Genomic DNA, 5,542 nt, shown 5'->3' on the forward strand with positions numbered 1-5,542 from the left:
ATATATATATATATATATATATATATATATATATTAAGTGCAGTTTTTCTGGATATTCAGTATCTCCTGGCTTTTTTTTTTTTTTGTACAGAGTTTGAACAGGGTCACATGCTTGCTAGGTGGGCAGGAACTCTACCACTGGGCCATTCCCCTAGCCCTTTTTAACATGGTTTGTTTTGAGATGGGATCTCACTGTTTTCTGGGGCTGACCTGAACTGAGATCTTCCTATTTATACTTCCTGCCATAGCTGACTGATGTATACCTCCACTCTAGCTTTTGCTGTTGAGATGGAGTGTTACAAACTTCCTGCCTAGGTTCAGGCAATTTGTACCTGTTGAACAAGTATTATACATTTTCCAGGAAAAAAAAGACACTGGGAGTCCAATTCTAAAAGCTAACTCTCTTCCTTCAAAGCTGATCTACTAGGTAAAATGATACAGGTATATTATTATTCCCACCCTTATAGAATTAGGGGAGGGAGGCTTAAGTGAAGTAATAGATCTAAACAATTAGCACATTGCTGGGCGCTGGTGGCTCACGCCTGTAATCCTATCTACTCAGGAGGCTGAGATCTGAGGATCATGGTTCAAAGCTAGTCCGGGTAGGAAAGTCCGTGAGACTCTTATTTCCAATAAACCACTAGAAAACCGAAAGTGGCGCTGTGGCTCAAACAGTAGAGCGCTCACCTTGAGCACAGGGACAGCGTCCAAGCCCAGAGTTCAAGCCCCACGACCAACAAAATAATAATAATAATTAGCACATTATTTTCTAGCTTATAGTAAGGCCACAATAAATGTCATCTATTATTGTTACATTACAATGTTTAATATTTAGGAGGTATCTCTAACTTCTTTAAGACAGAAGCTTGATAATGCTCTTGATTTTAAAATGAGAATTTTAAAACTCTTATTTCTTGACTTTCAAGAGGAAGTAGGGGGGGCAAAGATTCTGCACTTGGCCATTCTGTAGTCTACCTATGTACTTCTTTGTAAAGCCAGTTTTTAAACTAAGAAATTTGCTAAGTGGGTTTAGCAAGAACCTCCCCATGCCCAGTCTCTAATTACAATGTCTGATCAGGTGATCACCCTCCAGGTGATGTCTGGTAACTGTGGCCTACCTACATCAAGCATCCAGATAAATCAGTATGCCTAGGTACTGATACCTGTACCTAACGTGATGTCTTCCTTGTTATGCTTTAACAAGTTATCACTGAATAATTTTAAATCTCGTGTGTGTGTGTGTGTGTGTGTGTGTGTAAGTTAAAGGAGCTGGAAGCCAGGCACCAATGGCTCATTCCTGTAATATGTAGTCCTACTCAGGAGGCTGTGATATGAAGATGTAAGTTCAAATCGAGCCCACACAGATAAATCTGTGAGGCTTTTATCTCCAATTAGCCAGCAAAAAGCCTGACATGGAGGTATGGCTCAAGTGGGAGAGTGCTGGCCTTGAACAAAAGAAAGAGTGCGCTCTGGCCCTGAATTCAAGCTCCAGTACCAGCACAAAAGAAGAAAGGAGGAAGATGGAAGGGAGGAGAAGAGAGGAAGAAAATACCTTACTCTTGCTCTTGTTTGTAGGAGGTCACAGTGGTTATAATGAACATGTAGGGAACTGTACACTTAAGGAGGAAAGTTCATCCCCAGGAACTGAATGTTTGTTCAATGACATTTAGCTTTTCTATCAATCAGTGTTGATACTTCTCTGATAGTGGCTCTAGAGTTGTACCTAGGATCAGGATATGTTAGAGGTCACCAGATTTGTGTTTTGCAAAACAGTTGAAAGCCACACTGCTTTATGATATGATCATCTTTAAGTGACTGACACTAAATTTCAGCTAGCAATTCAATAAAATGGTTACACTGATCTGACACTAGAGCAGTACCATTAGGTGGCACTCAAGGAGCAAGTGAGATTAAGTTGCACAGGAAGCCTTCAGGTTTACCCTTCTGTACTATGTATACACATACAGTCTGTGTTGACCATAGAGGAAGCAGAATGTTGGGGAAATAGCTGACGAGAGAAATCATAGCTAAAATACATAGGCAGAAATACAAAAAGCAGGAGAAAAAATAAGATCACTCAAAAGATGAAAATTAAATCTGATAGAATTACCTATTCAGATTCATGACTTTGTTTATTCCATGAATTCTATAAGCATTTAAAATAATTAATTCTGAAAAGCTGAGAAAAAACGTTTAAAATTGTGTTAACAAATCAAAATAAGTTGTGGCAAACAAATCAATGCAAACTCTAAGTCATTTCCTACCCTGCCAAACTGCAGGTATGTGATGGCCTTCCTTCTGTCAAGGTGAGCAGACACACGAAGATGTGGAAAAACACTGGAAAGGTTTACACCCATATATTAATAAGTTTATCTCAGAGGTGGAGTAGGGGAGATAAAATTATAGATGACTTTTCCTTTTCAGTTAGCTTGGCTATATTTTCTTTTTAATTATCATGAGATACTTCCAATAGATAGGAAAGTATAGCGGATAATACAACAAATCTTCAGATATCCAACACCCAACATTTAAACATAATAGCATTACATTTTTAATGAAAAATGAAGCATTCTGAACACATGTGCTTTATCCCAGAAAATCCTGCCCCCTCCTTTTCCTTTTCTCAGAGGGGCATTTTGTGTAACTATGGACTTCCTTAAACTTTTACATATCTTAAATGTCTAAATATTTTGTGTCCTTGGGCACAATTAACTTCTGTGCAAATTAACTCAAAATGATCAAAAACAAATGTAAGAACCAAACTATAGAAGTGTTGGAAAAAAAAGAAAACAAAAGCTTACTGGATTTGACAGTAATTTCTTGGATATGACACCAAAGAAAGAAAATAAACAATAGACAAATTGGAATTCATGAAAATTTTAAAAATGTATATCAAAAGACAGCATCAACAGATTAAAAAGGCAACCCATGAGAGAAAATATTTGCAAAGTTTGAATTTAATAATGGATTCTATCCAGGAAAAGGACACCTGAAACCACAACAAACAAAAACAATAACAAAATAAGCAACCTCATTTATCTTCGATCCCCAGTACCAAAAAAAAAAGAAAAAGGCAACCTCATTTTTTAAAAAATGGACAAAAGACTTGCTATACCCAGGCCCTAGTGGCTCATACTTGTAATCCTAACTACTCAGGAGGATGAGATCTGAGGATCAAGCTTCAAAGCCAGCCTGGACAGTGAAGTCTGTGAAATTTTTGTTTTTTTGTTTTGTTTTGTTTTGGTCCAGTCGTGGGGCTTGAACTCTGGGCCTGGGCGCTGTCCCTCAGCTCTTCAGCTCAAGGCGAGCGCTCTACCATTTGAGCCACAGCGCCACTTCCAGCTTTTTTCTTTTTACTTATGTGGTGCTGAGGAATCGAACCCAGGGCCTCGAGCATGCAAGGCAAGCGCTCTACCACTGAGTCACCTTCCCAGCCCAGTCTGTGAAATTTTTATCTCCAGTTAATCAGCAGAAAGCTAGAAGTACAGCTATGCATCAAATGGGAGAGTGCCAGCCTTGAGCAGAAAAAGAGCACAAGGCACCGAGTTCAAGCTCTAGTACCAACACACACACACACACAAAACTTGCTATGGTCTGAAAACCTGTCTACCATATTCCCAATTAATATGTTAAACCTAATCATCAAGTTAATAGTTTTAGAAGGTGGCAGCATTACTAAGAGTTGAGAGGATGCATTATTTAATCAGAACAAAGTTTAAAAATTTTAAGATCTGGGGCTGGGAAGGTGGCTCAGTGGTAGAATGCTTGCCTTGCATGCAGGCCCAGTGTTTGATTCCTCAGCACCACAAAAGCAGAAAAAGCCCGAAGTGGGGCTGAGGCTCAAGTGGTAGAGCGCTAGCCTTGAGCTGAAGAGCTGAGGGACAGTGCCCAGGACCAGAGGTCAGGCCCCGGGACAGACAAAAAATAATAATTTTAAGATCCACACATCTGTGAACAGATGGTAGGTAGTATTGGTTGTACAATATGTGAACATATACCACTGTATGTAAGTTGGTAACATTTGTGTTATGTATGTTTTTATTAAGTAGGTTAAGGAGTTACAATTCTGTAGGGTGAGAGTATAATGCTTTTTGGTCCATGTGACTCCTTCCTTCATACTCCCCCATTTTCCCTCTCCCATCCCTACCCTAAAGTTATAGTTCATGTTTTACATAATGTACATTGAATATAATGACCCCATTTGCTCACTTTTTCTCCTTTCATTCCTGTTTATCTGGTTTTAACCAGTTTTTTAAAAAAAACAAAACATAAAGTAACACAAATTTGCAGGATTTGGCTTGGAGGCATGGCTCAAGTGGTAGAGCACCAGCCTAGCAAACAAGTGCCAGGCATGAACTGAAGTCTCATTACAGACAAGAAATAATAGCAGCAGTGAATTACAGAATACCCCATTATCCACGCTCAAAAAAAAAAAATCTGCAAGCAACAAAACGGCCTTTTCCTATTATAATCTGCATGCTGTGCTTGCGTTAGCAGCGTGAATAGTAGAATCAGAAGAGTAAGAGAGATTGGCCAGACTGCTGTGCAAGGACCGCACACCAGGTTGCTCCGCATATTTTGCCATGATTAAACACATACACAGTACACAGACAAAGTCGGTCCCGTAGGGACATTCTAGAGCAGGGGAGACACTCTGTAGGGAATGATCAGCAGCCGGGGGCTGAGGCACGGGGTGAGAGGGGGAACCATGATGGAAGAATAAAACCCATCTTGGGGCCGTAGGACCTGAGAACCGCGCTTCCCGAGCACCGTCCAGCTCCACAAACTGCTCGTTCCGTTCCCACGACCGCGGCGCCGCCGAGCGCGGGGAAGGGGCGCCGGGCCCGGCTGTGCGCGGTGGAACCCAGCAGCCGGCCGCAAGGTCGGGGCGGCGCGGCCCGATCGCCACCGCCGCCAGGCAACACCTGGGGACCTCCCTGCCACCACATGGAGGGTGGGGTTTTGTTTGAGAACCAAAGGACAACGGTGGCCCTGGGCTGGCGCAGAAGTCTTGGGCCAGAGGGGCCAGGGCCACGGCGACCCACCACCTTCGGCTCCAGATAGAGAGATGCCTGGGAGCGGCGGCTACGAGCATGCGCAACACCGTCCCGTTAGGACCAGGGGGAAGTGCGGGCTCTTGGGAGCTCGAGCCAGACGTTCCGCTGGACGCGCACAGATCGGCCCTGCAGGAACCGGGAGCGCATGCGCATGCGCTGCCCGCAGGCTCTGCGGCGAGCGGGCGGGCGCGGCCGGGCGTGGTCCCTCCTCCGGCGGGGTCTGCGCCTGGGTGAGCAAATCAGGTGTTGTTCCTTTGTGTCACGGATGGAGTTCACAGCAGCTTTTTCCCCTTGAATATTCTTTTCCAAATACAAATATGCTAAGCGTTCACTGTGGAGTATTTAAACGGCAGTTCACAACCCGGTAGAGAAATCAGACGCAGGGCCAGGAAACAAAGACTGCCCGGAAGGACACAAAGCGACGGTTTCCGCGGCCCGGGAGAGTTCATCTAGTGTGGACCGCGCTCCGAGCCGGCCGGCCGGCA

This window comes from Dipodomys ordii, unplaced genomic scaffold (genome assembly GCF_000151885.1).
Source record: "Dipodomys ordii isolate 6190 unplaced genomic scaffold, Dord_2.0 Scaffold63, whole genome shotgun sequence".
NCBI lineage: Eukaryota > Metazoa > Chordata > Mammalia > Rodentia > Heteromyidae > Dipodomys > Dipodomys ordii.